This window comes from Lycorma delicatula, chromosome 7 (genome assembly GCF_047948215.1).
Source record: "Lycorma delicatula isolate Av1 chromosome 7, ASM4794821v1, whole genome shotgun sequence".
Taxonomy (NCBI): Eukaryota; Metazoa; Arthropoda; class Insecta; order Hemiptera; family Fulgoridae; genus Lycorma; species Lycorma delicatula.
The window spans coordinates 75627172-75647308 of record NC_134461.1 but is presented as its reverse complement, the minus strand read 5'-3'; the positions used below and the strand labels follow the sequence as shown (position 1 = coordinate 75647308).

General features: G+C 28.9%; 1 protein-coding gene across 1 annotated transcript in view; it reads right to left on the bottom strand.

Moving 5' to 3' along the window:
* Positions 1-19161, bottom strand: part of LOC142327746 (beta-1,4-glucuronyltransferase 1) — a 619540-nt gene extending 600379 nt beyond the window's left edge. Inside the window, exon 1 of the mRNA XM_075371051.1 lies at positions 18738-19161. The gene's annotated coding sequence lies outside the window, so the exon portion shown is untranslated. The remainder of the gene's footprint in view (positions 1-18737) is intronic.
* Between the last annotated feature and the right edge of the window lie 976 nt (positions 19162-20137).

Below are 20137 nucleotides of genomic sequence, written 5' to 3'. Positions count from 1 at the left end.
TTGTTTATTGTATGTGCTCATATTTTTATTTTTAATGAAGCGAGGTTTCCGAATCGTTCACAATAAAGCGTTGAGATGCGAGTTATTAAAAACGACTCATTCGTCTGATCTGTATGTGCAAACATTTTTATTTTGAATGAAGCGCTTCTTGGCAAAATGCAATGAAGTACCAAACTTCATTTGCTTGATTTATTTTTTTGAAAAGTTTCCTTTTTTGTAATGAAGAAATAAAAGAAAATCTATTGCAATTTTTTTAATTATTTTTTCATTGCTGTTGAAATTTTTTTTTTAATCTTTTCGTTGTAAACGTTTTTGTTGTTGTTAGTACGCAAAATTCATGAACGTTATTTAATTACAATTAGTAAAATAATTTAACAAAATCATGTGCAATGAAAGACAAACCATATAACGTTTTCGCGGTGGGCCGTAGGCCCGCCTTTTTTTTACTTAAGAGTTAAATTATATTTAATACATACATGAGATAACATAAAAACCTTTAAAAGATGATGAATGGATGTATAATCCTAGACACGATTTAATTTATCAATCCGACAAGAATGACATACATTTTTAAAAGAAATTACGAAAATTTAAAGAAAAATCTTGGAAAATACTTCTACCAATCAATGAGAGATGGTACCGCATGCCTGCTCCTGAACGTCTCAGTTTTGACTGTGAGCACAGAATGTAAACTAAGGTGACAACCTGATACTATCAAGTGAAATGTAGATAGAAGTTGTAAAATAAGCTGGCTTATCCAAAACTGAACTTCACCCATAAAACTTATTCGCTGGTTGAAGGCAGTCTGCCTGATGAAATTAGGTATATTTTATGTTTAAAATATTTCTGAGTTAGCGAACTGCTAGAAATTCTTTTAGTATTATAAATAAATATACATTACGCTTCATCCGATTTTTTGTACCATTGCATGAGGCAACTACACGAACAATCTACATACGGTTTTCAGAAATATTGCGTACTTAATTATAATATCTTATTTATCAAATAGAAACACGGTAGCTGAGAAAGTTTGAAAAAATCGCCTTGATCTAAAAGAATTTGTTTTAGTACTACTATTAAGGATTTCACTTCTTTAATCCTAAATATTATTCATTGTTACAGTAACATGGTGAAGTGAATTTAGGTACATAAATGATTAATGCTTAATTAATAAATCCGTCTTCATGTATGCGATATCCACAGTTTTTCCCGGATAATCAGGTGAAAATCTTACAAGTATTTTTTAACCAATTAGTGTATGCTGTTACCACTTTGGGAATGTGCCACGATATTAACAAAAAAAAATTTATTGTTGGGAATTAAAAATTAACTCTTAAAAGTAAACGTGCATATATAATTTAATTACACAATTAATACAAAATAAATACGTTAAAGACTTAATATATAAAAGATAAGATTACAATCGCCTGGTATCTTAAATAATGGGTGTAACTAAATATCTTTGAAAATGTTTATCTACGCTTTAATACGTAATTTTAGATGTATGTAATAATTTAACCAATAGTTACTAGTGTTTTGCCTTTAACCAAATTATAATAGAACCAAAAAAGATGTGTATTGAATACAGGTGATAAATAACCTGCACTTACTCACTAACACGGTCGTTATAGATTATCTAATGGTTCACACGCTTATCTAAATTACTATTATTACCAATCAAAATTTCCAGTTTTTTATGTAGAACTAGTTTGACTTTTAAGTGCTGCAGGGAAAAAAGGAGATAACAGGGAGATTTAAGCATAAGAGAGGGTAGGAAACCATCCAGTAGTCTTTTTACTACTAAGAAAGACAGCCTCTCAATGCCTTAGCCTTTTAATGGCTAAGAAAGACAGCAAAGGAAAATAAACTCTTATTTTTACTATTCCATTTTCTTTACTCCAAATTACAGTAAAAATTTATAGAGCTATATATTTTGTAAGTATTTCATTCGGACCATTAGATCAAGAGATCAGAATTTTACTATTTTTAATTGAATTTGCAAAACTAAATATCTTATGTAAAACCTTTTTAAAGTAGGTATCATATCTTCAATAGGCTATACAAATAGTTATTGATCCATTACTACTGCTGGATGTTTTGGTATAGTTCAGGGGTCGGCAACCTTTTGAGTCAGAAGAGTCAAAAATTACAATTTACAAAATTTCAAAGTTTTTAAAGAGCCACAAATTTTTTTTCGAAGATAGGTTTATTAAATAACAGTTTATAGGTACTTACACTTATAATCATTATTTTAACTGTAATTTTTAAATAATAAAAGCTATAAAACAGATAAATAATAAAATAGGTAATTTATTAAATATATATTTTAATAAAAACACTTTCGCGGTAATATCCAACAGTAGTACTTTGTTTCTTTTTTGACAATTCTTATTGACTTCAAAAAAGTAGTTAGGTATCTTATTTGGAAAAAAATATGTATAGTATGTATTTAAAAAATATAATACTTATTATGTTACCTATCTTTACTTCGGTTTTTTTATTATTATTATTATATATATGTACATGCATAACTTTGAGAAGATAATTCGCTTCTAACTCTTTTACTTGAAACAACAAACTATACGTCACAGCCAAAGCAAAGGTGAAGACGCCAAATTGTATTGCGTCGAAAGCGAATTAAAACCTACATAGAAACATCCGACGACAGCGTCATTCGAGAGCTTCTGACGGACTGACGACGCGTGTCACGGGGGAGGGGTGCGGTGAAAAACGAGGCAAGTGGCAAAGCGATAGAATCGGTGCCTAATCCTCGTTAATCGATTCAGAACAATTTTTAAATATTTTTTTTTTATAAAATAAATAATATTTGCGTATGGAACTAAAGAGCCGCAGGTTGCCGACCCCTGGTATAGTTTGATTGAAACCTAACAAATCTAATTCCCCGATTTTATTTCAACAAAAGAAAAAAAAAATGTTATAAAGCAGTAATCTCAAACTAATAAATAAAATATAATATAAAAGGGAAAGTTTTTAGTGGTTCCGTTTGCGTCAGAATCACGCGAGAACCAACCGATCGACTGCTTTCAGATCTTCAGGATACATTTGTGTTATCCCAGAAAAAGTTTTAAACCATAGATCGAACCCCTAGCCCCCCTGAGGGTAAATTGCGAATTTTTCGTCTTGGGTGACGAACTAATACCGTTTCTGATTTCGTTTTTCGATGTAATAATAATAGACTATGCGTTTTATAAAACATCCGATTTTTAACTCTCTGCCTTTATTCCTTCCCGAGGTACAGGTTATTCTAGGGTAATAGAAACGGACGTCAAAAGGGATATATTCGTCTACAGCAGGAACGCATCAGAGCTTCTATGTCAAAAACGAGGGAAATGTTGAAGGAAAGATAACTTTTCAGGTTTTAATTATTATTTATCAACATTATTTTCACTACATGAGAATACAAACACAGTGGAGTCCAGGGAGCGGATCGCCCTGACCGGCTTGTTCGTAATATAATATAGAAGCATAGGTAAAGGTCGATTGTAACATAAAGAAACTTGTGAAAAGTAATTATAGGAAGTTGGAGTAAGAAGATTATCAATTAAAATGCAATTAATTTGAAAGAACATCTTTCAGATAAAGAAAAAGCTGACAACATAGTTGAAGTCCTACAACTGCAGGTTAATTCTGATGCATAACTTGCACACATATACGAACATAATTTAATTTAGAATATTTATAATTTTATTTAAATATAATATTTTTTCGTTTATTTAATTCAATTATTCTAATTAAAGCGCGCGCGCATACCGTATTTAATTCCCGCAGGTGTGGCGGTACTGGTGGCGACGGTCAGCATTAACTAAACTAATATAATCACAACTTACATAGAAAAAATTTCGCTTGTACGATCGGCAGTCTGATGTAGCCGTGAGGTCTAATGCACCAGGTACCGACTCGACCGGGTGATAAAGTTAGAGACCCAGTAAGACCGAGTTACTTTTTTACACTTTGTATATTATTCATTTATTTAATTCCACCGTTCACCTGTCACGTCACACCACAGCAGACGATTATAACAGCATTCTTTTGGGTGAGGATGCGATTTTGCAAACATTGCTATTTTTTAATTGTTAACAAATATACCTAAGAAAAATATGACCTTTATTAGGCGAAATCTCGAGATTCTGAGGCTGATCTTACTCTACAGTCTCACTCTCTTGAGATTTTATGTTAAAAATGTAATGGCATCACTGCCCCGTATATAGAAATAATCTGAACAAGTTTGGTCAAAATCGGTCCAGTAGTTCTGAAGGTGATTTAGAGACCAACACCGAACACACACACGTAAATACGAATATTAAAATTCGGAAAATTTCCATCCGGTTTTTTGGTTTCCTTAGGTGTCAAAATGTCAAGATCCCGTGCCCAAATTGGATTACAATACTTTCAATTCTAGCGATTACAATACTTTCCCTTCTAGAGCTATAGCTCTGATATAATGGAAAAGTAAAATTTATATACTAGACAATATAAAATCAATTATTAGTTTAATTAATGAAAATGTTATTAATTATTTAGTTTTAATTATGAAGGTCACGTTTCATGCCATATCAAACGACTTTTTTTCTTATTATATAGCATTTTTACTGTAATCAAATAAAAACATAAGCAGTTACTTACTTAAAAAAAACGATAATTTTTTTGTAAATAAGAATTTGTACAGAATAAAAATAATTACAATAGTAATAAAATTATTAATAATAAAATTTAATTTTTTTTTATTTATACATATATAATCGCCAATAAAAAAAAATAATAATAAAATAAAAATATTTATTGAGTTCATTCAAAGTGTGCAGGAAGCCTTTTGAAAGCAATATATTTCGATTATAAGACAAGAGGATGGTTAGTTGTTTGTTGAACAGTGTAGAGGGGGGGGGGATTACTGTTGCCAGTTGCAAGCCAATTATTTTACAACGCATAACATGTCTGAGAAGCTTCTGACCTACCAATATATTCGTTTAAATAGTTCACCACACTACAAACGATACCTACTACCACATACCATATGACTTTAAATTTGGCCATACGACATACGGTTACATCATTTTTATTGCTTCCATACATATGTTTTTAATCCACATTAAAATTTACTATACTAAATCACATTGCTACATGTACTTTTTTTTGTTTAATATGTTGAAATATATATATATATATATACATATGTATTAGTTATTCTGTTTATTTTGTCTTTATAAAATATTTCAAAAACGTGAGCAGATAAAAAAAAAGAAAATATTTCTTAAGTTTAATTTAACTATGAGAGCACATCCGTCAGAATTAAGATCACAATGTGAACGGACATTGACTTATGAATAAAATATCGCAAGACTGTATTGTAATAATAACAACAACAAAACAATAATAATAAACTCACATGTAAGTATCTACAAATGGAAACTTACTTCAGAAAGTAGATCTACGTACAATTATACGTACATACAAAAGTATTCCATATCCGCGATCATTTAAACTCGAATTTACAAACACGGTAACGCAGGAAGGAAAGCAAGCTGAGAATATAACAAGGGCATATATAATATTAAAAAAAAAAATGAATTATGGATTACTCATCACGATAAAGGATTTCCTTCTTTCTTCAACTTTTTTAACTTAAATTTCTTATAGGTTAAAAAGAAATTAAATTATTCGTATTGGTATTTAAGTTTGCATACAATAAACATTAGATAAACCCATCTAATTGGTCTAGTGATATCGTTGTAAATCAGCTGATTTCGAAGTTGAAGTACTCAGGTTCAAATCCTAATAAAACTAACTGATTTTATACGGATTTGAATACTGTATCGTGGATATCGGTGTTATTTGGTGGTTGGGTTTCAATTAACTCCACAACTCAGGAGTAGTCGGTCTTTCTTCTTTCTTTTTCCTGTTTAGCCTCCGATAATTATCGTTCAGAGGATGATATGTATGAGTGTAAATGAAGTGTAGTCTTATGCAGTCTCAGTTTGACCATTCCTGAGATGTGTGGTTAATTGAAACAACGTAACCACCAAAGAACACCGGTATCCACGATCAAGTATTCAAATCCGTATAAAAATAAATGAGAAGTAGTCGATCTGAGTTTGTTCAAGACTGCACATTTACCGGTACAGTTACATTACACTAATTACTTTAATTGTTGATGTGGCTATAAATAAAAGTATTTAAAAAAACACATTAAATTAGAAAAAAAAAACAACAATAAGTGTAACTTATTTTTAATGATCTATTATTTATAAAACTTTTTAAATATTAAATTTACAAAAGAAATAATAACAAAACTAAACTTCGAAAAAATATAATGTCAATTTTATATGAAGTTTGAAAAATAAAAATAAAATTTTTAATTGAAATATGGATCTAATTTTAAAAAATACAGGATTGAAAATCATCAAATCAGTTATCACGTGATGAAGTACAGTACTTCAATTACGTCTCGTCCAACTAATTGTTTAACTTCTTTCAAGGAGATAACAAATGACTTTCATTCATGTACATTTAATATATATGTATAAAAAGAATAATTAAAGGGGAAAATCACTAATCTAAAATCACTACTCTGTTATTCGCCGAGCCATTATTAAAAAAAAGCATATAGATGTGTAATTTTCAAAGTTACATACTCGAATCAATTTTTAGTACTTATGTTTTTCTTTATATATAATATTACGATTATTTTTTATTTAATTCTGGAATGTCAGAAAAATAGCAGCAGACTTTTATATTATTTTGTTAGTACATTTGAAAAAAAAATTCAAAATTGATCAAAAACTTGTAAAAAAAAAATGGTTACTTCGTTATTTAAATCAAATGAAAAATTAGATTTTATGATCTCTCATTTTATAACACGTACTATGCAGTCAAAGTAAAGTAATAACTTATACAGAGCGAGCAACATAAAGCCGAACCCATAATCACTACCAAACACAATTTATGAAAGACTCTCACATAACTAGCGCAACTAGTGGATGTATATGTTACTACTGATTGTTGATGCCGTTGGTCACTGCAGTATAAGTTTTATTTAACTCACCGGGTTGGTGTACAAATGAACGCGTCTTCGCAAATCAGCTGATTTCGAAGTCGGGAGTTCCAACGTTTAAATCCTAGTAAAGGCAATTACTTTTATACGGATTTGAATACTACATCAAGGATACCGGTGTTCTTTGGTGGTTTCAATTAATCACACATCTCAGGAATTGTCGACCTGAGACTGTACAAGACTTCACTTCACTTACACATCATCCTCAATCATTCTCTAAAGTAATACCTGACGGTGATTCCCGGAGGCTAAACAGGAAAAACGGAAGTATACGTTTTGTCATAGTGAGTTGTGTTTCTATAAAATTCCTTATTCAATCCAGGAGAGGATAGCTATACTTGAGGCCTATATTCGTTCTGGATCGTTTGAAGAATCACGTCGAGTATTAGTAGTAATATTTCCGAATGCCTCTATCCCAGCAAAGAGTAACATATACGATTTAGTTAAAAAATGGCGTTCGGTTTCAAATGTAAAACGAAATAAGCAACCTTCCGTTAGGATTCCACAGGCCATTGCCGATATTGAAAGGAGGAGAATTATTGCCATTCCAAAAAAATCACTACGCAAGTTATCCCAAAAATCTGGTGTTAAATACACATCTTATCGTAAAACTTTTTCATGAATTAAAATTGTAACCATACCGCGTTACAACTGTGCAACAACTGAAGGAGACAAACCTAAACGACTTGATAATTGCAACCGGCTTCTCGAAAACATTGTTGGTGGACAGATAGACCCGATTTCGTATTTCATGTCAGACGAGGCACGGTTTCGTTTATCCGGCCATGTTAATTCGTAGAACACCAGGTATTAAATGGCTAGGAATCCTCACGAGATATTTGAGGGTTCACTTCAACGAATACAGCTTCTTCCAACAAGACGGAGCAACGTGTTTAAAATATTTCACTGAATCGCGTTCATGCAGCTTTCACAAATGAACGAGCTGTCAGCAGAGGACGGTGAACTCCACGTTCCCCAGAATTGTCTACTTGCGATTTTTTCCTTCAGGGCTACTTAAAGGAGAGAGTTTATGCATCTAATCCCCACAATATTGATGAATAGAAGGTAAACATTCAACGAGAAATCAAGTAATGATAACAACGTTTTGCGCCAGACGACTCTCAATATGGTCAGTCGAGAACAAAAGAGCATCGTTGTCCAGGGTGGTCATTTTGAACATCTTTTGTAACAGTAATGTAAACAGATGCAACATTAAAATTACGTTTTATGATTTTATTATTTAATTTATCCGTATCATTCATAAAATCTCAGTCCAACATAACCTACAGATTCTGCAGCGGTTACGTTACGGTTCTACTTTATGTCGCTGACCCTGAATAACCCGTTAACAAAGTACATTTATAACGTAAGGATTATAAGTGTAATGCAAACATTTCAGTACTGGTTTATTTTAAGTATATTTTAAATGTTATTACATTTAATAATATGTTTAACATATTAAGTTATTACACTGCGAACAAGTTAACATTTCTTATTGGAAAATGTGAAATAAATAATTAAATCTCTTATTCTGATCGAAACTTAATAATACATTATATGGATCACGACAATATAAAACAAATTATAAGAAAAAAAAAAAGATTTAATTAAAATCCACATTAATTATTTAAATACGTACAATAAAATAATGCTGAGGTAAATACAATAAATATAAAAATTAAACCACCGGGTTGGTCTAGCGGTAAACTCGTCGTCGTAAATAAGCTGATTTCGAAAGTCTAGAGTTCTCAGGTTCATATCCTAATAAAGGTTTTATTAGGATTTCAACATTAGATCGTGGGTAACAGTGTTCTTTGGTGGTTGGGTTTCTATTAACCACATGTCTCAGGAATGGTTGCCCTGAATTTGTTCAAGACTATACGTTTACCGGTAAGTTACATTAGCACTGAAGTCGCTAATGACTTTAATTGTTCATGCAACTATAAATAAAAATATTAAAAAATTTGCATTTTTTTTTTGTCTTCAATCATTTGAAGAAAAATTTTGTCATCAGTTTGATGCAGCTCTTCAAGATTTCCTATCTATTGCTAGTCGTTTCAATTCGGTATAGACCCTACATCCCTAACAAATTAATTTACATATTCCAAACGTTGCCTGCCTGCACAATTTTTCCCTTCTACCTGTCCCTCCAATATTAAAGCGACTGTTTCAGGATGCATATATAAAACAATTACTACAGAATAATTTACTATTCAGAAGTAGCTATGGAAAATTATTTTGAAAATACATACACCGTTGAATGGATGCAGAAAAATTTGTTTTTTTTTATAAAAAAAAGATTGTTTAATAATATTTAAAATTCATCGAAATTGTATTGTTTCTCTAAAATAAAATTTTTATTGTATTTAAAATAAGTAGCTGGAAAAACTTTAATTAAAAATAATTAATTTTTACAATTTATAAATTTAATTTATTAAAAATGGTAACGGGAATATAATTCTGCCCTTTCACGTTAATTCGAAATGTGTTGTTATAAAAAAAAAAAAAACCAGTACCATTGCCTACTTTGGTAGGGGTGAATATTGTCTTTTTTTTAAAATAACCATTTGTTTTAGCAAAGATTGCACATCCGTTAATATAAACACAGTGATAAGTTAATACATTTAATACTGTAAATATAGGTCTACATGATTCATTCTTATGATCGCCAGATAATGATCTCACAGCCGATTTTTTTACTTAAAAACTCGTCAACTCCTAAACCGTTAGATGACTCAGCAATCATATGTGTAAGTACAAGTTCGTACAAATACAAACGGATTGCAAGCATCTATTGAGGCTGTTATAATATTATATAATAATAATAATAATTAGTATTATTTTCTTTTATTGTTACTAATAAATATAAAAGATTTTTATTATTATTAAATCACGATCTTTTTTTACCCGGTAATAAACCCTTATTCGCAGCTAGTCTAAAACAGGTAAGGGACATGGGATTGAAAACATTACGTCGGTGAGAAAATTTACAAACCATGGAGGTTCATAATTCCCAAACGTATGCGGCAAACGGGTCATAGGACGCATCAAAGCTCCAGGTTCATCATCTACCGAGTTCGTAGGTTATATACTTCCTCATCAATGTGCATCTGTCTAAAATCACGGTTTTCTGCAATGGAATGAAGAGGCGAGCCTGAGCGACCTGTGAAGCGAGTGCGGAATCTCTCCCAGTGCGTCGATGACGATGGGTACTACTATAACCTGTTCCTGAGTCCAGACTCCCTGACCTATGCTAAATCCCTTTACTTTGACAGTTTCTTAGCATGCTTCTTCTGGATGTTAGAACCCAGTGGTTTCGTCACGTCGAAGACCCAGGTGATGTTTTCCCGTTTTTTGGTCACAGCGATATTTGGACGATTGTGGGCCGCTGGCTTATCTGTGAGGACCGTAATAGACCTTATAGCGACCATTTTCTAAAAAGGCGCATATCTGTAATAAGAGATGGACACATTAATAAGTCCCAGATCCAAGGTCAGCCTTTGGTAGAGGATACGAGCCACGTTATTGTGACGGGAGGTGTACTATTTCGGGGCTAGAATCTGGTAACCGATAATCACGTGACTCACTTATACTCCCACACAATTGGCAGTTGTCCACAAGCGGGGTAGGGTCATTGACTATGCTCTTCCGGTAATTTAGCGTGCTGAGTACCGAATTATGAATTGCGAAGGCAAATCCCTCAGCCTCAGTGAACGATTTGGCGTCCTTCAACCATGCAAAGGAGGCAGCAAATCTCGCGTGAATCTCACTCATCCACCATGCATCCATTTTTGTCTCTCACTGTAGTAGACCTCGTTCAGGGGGGCATAGTCAGTGTCGCTACGGTGGAGTGGGGTTAACTCTTCATTTTTGGTCTCCGGAACCACCGTTAGGTATCGCATCAGAGGATAAGATGAAGTGGAAATTTTTTAGCGCGTAAAAATGCCATGCCTGACTAGAATTCGAACCCGGGACCTCTGGATGGAAGGCCGAGACGCTATCACTCGCGCCACAAAGGCCGGCTAGCCCCTCATCTAACTATTATTATATTATCATTATTACTACTAATACTACTTGTATTCGGATACAATAATTATTTAACTTTGCATTGCTTTTTATAGGAATTTTTAATTATCATTGAACTGGATATACTAGTTCTTGTGTTATTCTATCAATTATCTTATTGCATTTTTAGTATTTATCTTGCAAGGGTTAAGATAAATAAACAAGGAAAAGTCTGTAAATATGAGAAATCGTATACTCATAGGTAAGACAGAAATATCATACACAATGTTAAATAAATACTTTGATGAAAAGGAAAAAAAACAGATAGATTTTTCCCACGTATGAAATTAAATTGGCCGCTATAGATTAGTATTTATCTCAACCCAAAAACGCCACTCAAAAACTCCAGCTGCGATGTTAAATTGGTTGTGCAGTAGTACCTTAAAATGATAGCCCTCCGAAGCTGTTAGGTTAATGAATTAATACTGATATAGTTAATAAGATTCTTTATGAATCTGAAAAACTAGGTTCAAATCGGTTAAAAAATATAGCTACTACTCTAATTGGAATCTAAAACCTTGTATTGTAATTTAACAAACATCATTCACCTTCCTTTTATTAAGAACAAAGACATAATTTAGTAAAATTTTAAACACTTATTGAATAAACATTTTAGCGTTTAAGAATAAATGGAAAATATATTGGCAGAACTGATTTTTAATTCCCATCATGTCAACTAATTTTTTGTTCAATTAATGGAGGAAATAGAGGGGAATTATGTTGTGATATTTGGAGAACATGTAACTTAATCTTTTTTTATTATTATTTTCTTACGGTAAGATATGACCTTTTATTACAAAATATATTTTTTTCCGTGGTTAAAAAATAAAGAAAAGCCGCAGTGTTTAATAACAAGGATATCTAGGTCATACTTGTTTTACTCGATTAAAATAAAAACAAAAAAGAGTAGATTTAAAAATAAGTTTCTTAAAAGTCAAGCAATTATCACCTACTTATATACTATAAAAAGTAGGTTAATAAATTTAAGCCATATTTTAGAGTGACACGGTATAAATATTACAAAGAGAAAATAGTTAGTTACACGCAAATATATCATTAATTGATTATATGTATATATATATTTTTTTAATTTCTTTATATTGCATTTCAATACACTCAATAGTAATTGAGTATGAATCATACTCATATACGTATTATACTTCATGTAAAATATTAATAAAAAAAAAAAAAAAAAAAAAATAGTAAATTAGACACCATACATAAGGTTATATTATTTCAGTAAAATTTAAAAAAATAAAAATTCTGTACAAATAAAAAAGAAATTTGATCATTTAAAAAATAAAACGAAATAGATTACTAACACTTGATGATCATCCTAAATTTACCAGAGTTTAATTTCCAAGAACTTTTTAAATAGAGAAAATTTTACTAGATCGAAAAAAATAAATAAGTTATTCATTTCTACTCTTTGGCGGCTTTACTCTAGCTTATATCTGTTTTTTACTTCTTTTTTTTATACATGTAGTAAAATATTTGTAATATTACGTAATATTTTTACTCAGGAATAAATGTAACTGAGATTTTTTTTTATATATATATATATATATATATATGTCTTTCCATAAATAAGTCTTATGAATCAATCCTTTTTTTTTTCAACATCGATACCTTCAAGCGTAGATACTTTTTCTTTTTTTGAACCTTCCGTTCTTCGGAACCGTTAACTATAACCCTGAATAAATATATTTTTGATAAAAGAGTTTTCAAAGCCACGTCAACCGTTTTGATGCCATTAAAAAAAATAATAATAACTTATGAGTAAATTGCAAAATTACAGTCGTAATTAAAAATATATACATATATATACATATATATATATATATATATAGCTATGTTTTTTCCATGTGTCAACTTACTTAAAAAAATTAAATAATAAACTTTTGAAGTAATAAAACCCGAATTATATTTATAATATTAAAATAGGAATATATTGAGAAATATTAACAAAAGATGATTTTTGATCAATCTTACGAAAACTTCTGATAAATTGTCTGAAAAGTAAAAATAACAAAGAAATATCAATTTCGGTATTTCCGAAAGACAAAGTTATTAAATATAACCAAGGATTAGTAATTAAGATAAATTATATTGTAATGGTTAAATATATTATAAAAACCAAATTTTAATTTTACGTACTTCAAATAATTACATTTTTAGAATACAATCAATTTCTCTAAATAAATATTATTTTAGCCATTTTATTTTTGTCTTAAATTATCGAAACTTACATAATCTTTATGAAAAAATATTGTTTTTCTTGAAAAATGTTTTTAATTGATTTGTTTTTTTAACAACTTTTTTCAATTTTTAACAAACTTCAATGTAAAGTAAAGGAATGAAGTTTTCCGTTTGATCTGAATGTATTTTCAAGAATCCCTTTTCGCCAAAACTAACGATTACTTTGATTATTTATTTATAGACTTAGAATATCAGACGTTTCACAGTAAGTTTTGTCCATAAAACGTAAGAAGGAATTTTTGAAACCAAAATATAATTGTTATATTCAAACGTTTTAAGCTGAAAGTTACATAAAAAAAATTGTATTAAAAAATTTTTAATTCAATAATAACTAAGGCCCCCCCCTGAGGACGCACGAATTACACAATACAAAGTATAACAGTGCTAACAAGTATTCCTGAAATCCGGGGAGGTTCTCGGTGGCGGGATGAGTTGCCTCGGGGTATATATATATATTCTGTTAAATCTCGATCTCCCCATAACTTTTCTTAATGTTATATAAACGCTGGTTAATTAGTTTTTTCTTGAAACATTCTTTTTTCATACAAGCGACAGTTTTTTTTTTTTTTATAAGATCTATATTTTAATAAAAAAGATACAAATAAAACAATGGTTTAAAAAAATAAAGACTATTTCAAAAAAAGTTGACAACAAAGATGTAATACTTTTCTACATTGGTTATTTACACTTTTATAGTGGAGAAATAAGATACATGAAAATTAAGCAAAAAAAGTTTTTGGTTTTTATATATTAAATTGATATTTTTAAACTTTGATTGGCTCCCAAACCTCAATATGGTCCCCAAAGTATTTTTTTAAACTACTTGCAGTACAACTACACCTAGAAAGATATTTAAAAAATTCGGTTAAAATGCAAAAAAATAAAAAATAGTTTTTCGATTCTTATGGAAGGGGGAGAATTGTGGGGAATTTTTTTTTTTTAATGGTTAGATAAGCATTACACATGTACTGTGCTTAATAGTATAAAATGGGGTAATGTTTGCAAACTTTGAAAATATTGACCCCAAAGAAGCTACCTATCCCCCCTGGAGATTTTAACCCCAAAATTTTTTTCAACAGATTGCCTTACATACTCGAATCTGTACAAAATTTCATCAAAGTCGGTTTATCCAGTCAAAAGTTATTAAGCTTCAAATACGCCAACAAACGTATATACGATAATTAATTACTCCTACTTTTTTCTGGTCCCTGGGTCATGAAACGCTGAGAAAAGTAAAAAAAAAAAAAAAAAAAAAACATTTTTTGACTGATATTTCTATCTTGCAGTAAATCTCTATGTTGATCAGCTATGATAACCTATGTAAATAAGCTATGATGCCTAGAAAGTAAAAAGATACTAATAAATTAAAATAATAATACTTTATTATTTCTTCGTTTTTAAAATCTACGCCAAATCAAATATCAAAATTATTAGTAGTTGTATGTTCTTAATTTAACTCCGACTTTAAAAAAATTTTTTTTTTTCATTATTTTCTGGGACCACAGTTAGGTATTGCTTCAGAGGATGAGATGTAATGGCAATTTTGTTGCGAATGAAAATGCCATGCCTGATCGGGATTCGAAACCGGGGCCTCCGGATAAAAGGCCGACACGCTACCACACGCGCACTCGTGGCGCGTGTGGTAGCGTGTCGGCAGATAAAATATTGAATTATAAAAATTTTATTTAAAAATGGTTATTTTCTTTTCTTTTCTTATTTTATTATTCTCTTTCCACGACTCATGAAGAGTAAAAGAGTAAAACAAAGAACCATCTAATTAAACAAATGTTCTAGAAATTAATATTAATATTTTGGTGTAGTTTAATTTTCTTAAGCGATATGACTAAGTAGTAATGAGACAATAATTGTTTAATTATAAAAAAAAAATTAATGATCAAATAAAACACTTTTTATCATCTTAATTCTATGAAAATACGTACGTAGTTTCTTCATCTCAATTATAAGAAAAATCGAGTAATTAAAAAAATTGTTATACAGTATCGAAATAAAAATTCAAATACTTTTTTTTTATTTCTAAGTTTAATAAAAGATGGCTAATGACCTCACAACAATCGATTCTTTTCTCGATAAATAAATAAAAAAAAACTTCACACTACATGTTAATAATATGGTACATTATGGTACGAATAGTCTGTATAAGAATAAAAGTGATATATAGAAATATACGCGCAAGGCTCGTACTATAAAAAAATAAAAAGTTGAACTTAATAAATAATAAACAGGAGATAATAACGGATAACATTTGAATTAATGAAAATACCATAAGCATTTAAAAGTACTTAATAATATATGGTAATTTAAAAATAAAACAGCTTTATAAACAACTTTCACTTCCATGGAAATAAGATAAATAATAATTAAAATAAAATTCCTCAACATTTTTCAAAATGACATTTTAAAAGAAATAAATTAGAAAAGAAAAATTAAAAAAAACAAATAAATATTGATGTATATAAAGAGTGTATCAAAAGTACGGAAACCCTCAAATTTAAAACCGTTGCATACAGAAGAACGCTGTAACTTTCACGATAAGCTATCGGTCAACTACATTACCTTTTTAACGAGAAAAAAATTTCAACTCTTTTTGGGGAACGGTATTGCAACTTAAAATATTTAAGTTACATCATTTTGAAGGTCTCTTTTATGAAAGAAAAATGATATAAATAAAAATTTTACACGTTGTCTTTACCTAAAATAGTTATGGAATAAAGTTTAAATTTTGAAAAAGATTACATTTAAGGAACTGTTATCGCAAATAAATACATTTATAAAATTAAATAATTATTAACGAATAAATTTATTAAGAATAAAAAATTAATCATAACGTAATTTGGTACATACGTATTAATGCCACCGCAGCTACAGCTTTATTTAAAAACAAAGTAGTCAATCGGATTTCGGTGGAAAACGGGCCGATATAGAGTTTAACATAGATTCAAAACAGTCTCTTTATTAATTTTAATAAATGGTTATTTATAGATATTTATTTTATAAATATAAGTTAACCAAACTTAACCTACGCTCGCTTCGCTCGCTAACCTTGACTAATGAACAGGAGTGTTTTGATTATTTAAATAATAAATAATTGCAATAATTACTGAATTTATTAAATAAATACTCAAAAAATTACGTGTTAATTAGTCAAGGTTAGCGAGCGAAGCGAGCGTACGTTAAGTTTGGTTAAATTATATTTATAAAATAAATAAATATAAATAACCATTTATTAAGATTAATAAAGAGACTGTTCATTTACCACCGAAATCCGATTGACTACTTTGTTTTTAAATAAAGCTGTAGCTGCGGTGGCGTTAATACGTAAGTACCAGTAATTTATTTACATTTCATTTTAAAAAAAAATTAAGGAAATGAGTATTTGAATTAAGATAATAAATTTTGATCATATAATAATAATTAATTAATGCAGTTAACTAAAACTTTTGTAATTAGTTCAAAAAATATATATTACTTTTTTAAATTAAAAATAATATTTCTATAATAAATATTTTAGGTAAAATTAATAATAAACAAGTAGCTATCGTGTTCGAATTGATTGCAAATGTTGTACACGGTGGAACTCATTCGCTTACTATTCTACTCACGCCACCTCGTAGGTCAATAAATATTATACCGAAAAAATTATTCTATGGTTTTTAAATCGACTGAAAATTCTAATTTTAATTATAAGCTAATAAAAAAATTGTATTACATTTTATGAAATTAAGTATTGAAAAAAACCGTATCCAATAATGAAACAAAAATAAAACGTCCCGTACAAAAAAAGAAATTAAAAAATAAGTTGTGAAAAGAGAGATTTTTCATTATAAATAAAAATAATTATGAAATTTTTTTTTATGATCTTGTTAAAAATGTTAACTAGTTAAAAAAACTGCTGAAAATTTTGCATCATTAAATTTAATCTTTTTTACGTTTTCTTTAAAATGCATCTTGATTAAAAATAAAAAAAATATTTTTAACTAGATTACCAATATTTAAACTCCCGAAAAAGATTATAAATTTCCATATTATAATGTTTTATTTCGGTTTAAGATAAAAACAACCAACATAATTTCATTAAAACCAGTTTATATGTTTAATAACTAAATTGCCAGAAAGAAATAAATATATATTAAAAAAAATAAATCATAACCCATAAAATCATATAGCTTAACAAGGAGAAAAAATGAATTTAATAAAATTACAGACTATATATTAATTTAATTTTTAAAAAAACGAAATCACCACTAATAAATAAAAATACAAAATAATTATAAATTTTCTCTGTAATAACATCTCTTTATTACGTTAAAAAAAATATCTATACATATATTACTACAACACCTGCAAACGTAATAAATTTATTATTTTGCATTCAACCTAGTTTAAAAACTTAGAATAATGATTTGAAAACGAAAAAAGTGGATTTAAGAAATGTTTCTATTAATTACTTATATTGATGTCTAAAAAAAATAAATTACGTATTATGTCTAAAACTACGTATAACTCATTTTATTTAAGATTTTCTATATAGTATTGGTTATTTAGTAGAATTTTAGTAATTAAATAATAACAACCAATTTTAAAGGTAATTAAACAGTTTCTGTTAACAATACAAATATATATTAGAAAATACGTCTAGATGTAATATTATTAAACATTTCAACCAACTCAGTAATAAATTATACGATATTAATTTTGTTTTTCCATAAATCATTTGAACGATATAAAAAGTTTCAATGTTCTGTAAAATTTAAAATTCAACGTATTTGCTACACCCTACGTCATCAATTATCTACTTTACTCATCTTTGACTTCCCTTAGAATTTCTGATCCCCTTACACTATTATATAAATGACTAACCTTAGGTTACCAATATTACACAGCCTTCCAACAGGTATGTATTCCATTTATAATCAAAATAGATTATTTTACGGATGAAATAATACATAATAAGTCCGTTTAAGATGGAAAATATTTTAAAACACAATAATAAAGGATGACAATTTCATTTTATTAAAAAAAAAGAAATAATACTAAAGAAACGGTAGGCTTAATGTTGCAAATAATATGATTATAACTTCAACGGATAAGAAAGAATTAAGGTTAGGTTGAACACATTACGCTCTAATGAGGTTATGTTGTTTGATAGTAATTTAAAAACTGTTTGATTGTATTATAATGTTACATTAACAGAATCACAGCAAAGACTGTGATTTAACGTAATTAAAGATAAATACAGTTAAATATTTTATAAATAAATGTAAATTAAATTCTTTAAGTAACTTAATTCAAATAAAAACATAGAATCAAACAGAACATGACTTACCAGTCCGAAAGCACGTTTATATTGTTAGAAATCAGGTTGTCGTGATCAGCTAAACCAACACATTTCAACCTAGAATAAATTTTGGATTTATTATAAAACTAGAATCCACATTAAAACGTACACAGTATGAACCGTTAATACAAATATTTGTTCGCGTGTTTTGTATTATAACAAATTATTTTTGTAAGTTTTAATAATTTATAAAAATAAAAACAAACGAGTAGTAAAAATGATAAAGGCACAAAAATTTTAATATATTGAAAATTCACGTGTTAATAAGATTTTTAATCAGCTTAATGTACGGCTTTAAAATGCGACAACTACAGCGTTGTAAAGTTATTGTTAACAACGAATAACTGACTGTAGCGAAAGCCAGACAGGCACGTTCGCGCTCAGAACACACCACACGAGAGTTGGAAGCAGACTGGTGTATACACACAAGTCAGATGAATGCATTACCACCAGCCGCCGAGCGGTTGGCACCGGTTCAGGGATGGAGTGGTGCTACTAACAACAGTCTTACCACACTTAGGGAAAAAAATATATTAAAGGGAAAAAAGTTTATTCACTTTTGTCCCTTTAATATATTTTTGTTCAATCATTTGGTAATTTAAAGTCACTTTATTATTTTCTACATTAAACGTTTTTATAAATATTATTCACTTACTGAACTACTTTTAAATAAATTTTATAATTAATATAACACGTAAAATAATATTTTTTCATTCGTTAATTTCAAAAACTAGGAATAAACCTATAATTAAAAACAAATAAAGTACATAGCGCGGTAAAAAATGTTATTTTCAGATTAAAGAAACTATCATTTTTTAAAGAAAGTATAAAATAGAAATATCACTTACAAAATTGAAATTAAATTACAAATGAAACATTAAAATTTATCGCTCTCTATCTTTCTCTCTTTCATTCATGTGTGTGCGCTCGCTCGCGTGCGCACGTTGTGTGTGAAAACACACACATACACACATGTACGCTTACACATTAAACTATTGTAGACTATTATATGTACTTATGTATAAATTTTTTTTTCTGGTTTAATAATATTCACTACCTTTTTTAATTGATACTTTTAAAAATCAACCAGTATAATTACAATAAACCATTAATTTCTTATAATAGAATACATCTATTAATTACCCTCACTGAATGAGTTTTAACACTCATTTAGTGATTCCTAGGCTTTCCATATAACTAGCTTTATTTTAATGATTTTCATGTAACTTCAAATCTTTTTTTTAATTTTCAAAAAAATATTAAAAAATATCTTTATAAAATACAATTCAAATATTTTATGTTTAATAAAAATTTAATATAAAACGGTTCAATCAAATGAAAGGCATGATTAAGAAATCATTAAAAAATAAAATTTAATATAAAAATTA